Consider the following 873-nt stretch of genomic DNA (forward strand, 5'->3'; position numbering starts at 1 on the left):
TATCCTTAATACAATATAATACTGATATTTTGAAATAATGATATTTAAAATATCATTATCTTAAATGTAATTATTATTTTCATTACAATTTTTATCATTACTAAGCTAATTGTCATTATAGTTATCATCATTATTATTTTTCATTAATGGTAGTTGCATTATCAGCATTAATCTTAGTAAATATTATGAATTAGAGAAATGAAAACAATAAAACAAAAACAAACAATAATGATAAAAGTAGTGGAATTATCAGCCTTAATCTTAATATTATGAATTAGGATCACGAAAATAATAAAACAAAAACAAACAGTAATGATAATGACTTTTCCTGAACAAATTTTGACCCAGCGACCTCTCAGTGTTTACCTTCGTGCTGAGAACTCGAGAAGAAAGGCCGTTGGAAGCTGTTTATCGGACCTGTTTTCTATTTTATTAGTCGGATTTGTGAAGGATTGTACTGCCCAAGTTGTATTAGAGGGAAATATGAGTGTAGGCGTATTAAGATGTCCAATGTTACCTTGTTAGATCTGCCAGAAGATGTCTTACTGAGAATATTTTCGTGGCTTTACGCTGTTGATCTGTATACACTGTGCAGGTAATTTCACATAATTATTTTTTTCTCTTATTTAAGTGAGTTTTTTTTTTCTTTTCTCTATCTCTCTCACGTTTGGGTGCATGTCTGTCTGTATTACCCTCTGTCTATTTTTTAATGATGTTTCTTGTGTGTTTTAATTTATTCCCGAGATACTGCCGGTAAGTAATTGCTTTTATTATCTTTTAAAGAATAGTAATGTATGGCAATTTTACAATCTAGGTTTGAGTGTGAGGTTTCTTAAAGCTATAACTCTTATAGAGGAGAAATCTGCAATGGCA

Source organism: Penaeus monodon, chromosome 23, assembly GCF_015228065.2.
Source record: "Penaeus monodon isolate SGIC_2016 chromosome 23, NSTDA_Pmon_1, whole genome shotgun sequence".
Taxonomy (NCBI): domain Eukaryota; kingdom Metazoa; phylum Arthropoda; class Malacostraca; order Decapoda; family Penaeidae; genus Penaeus; species Penaeus monodon.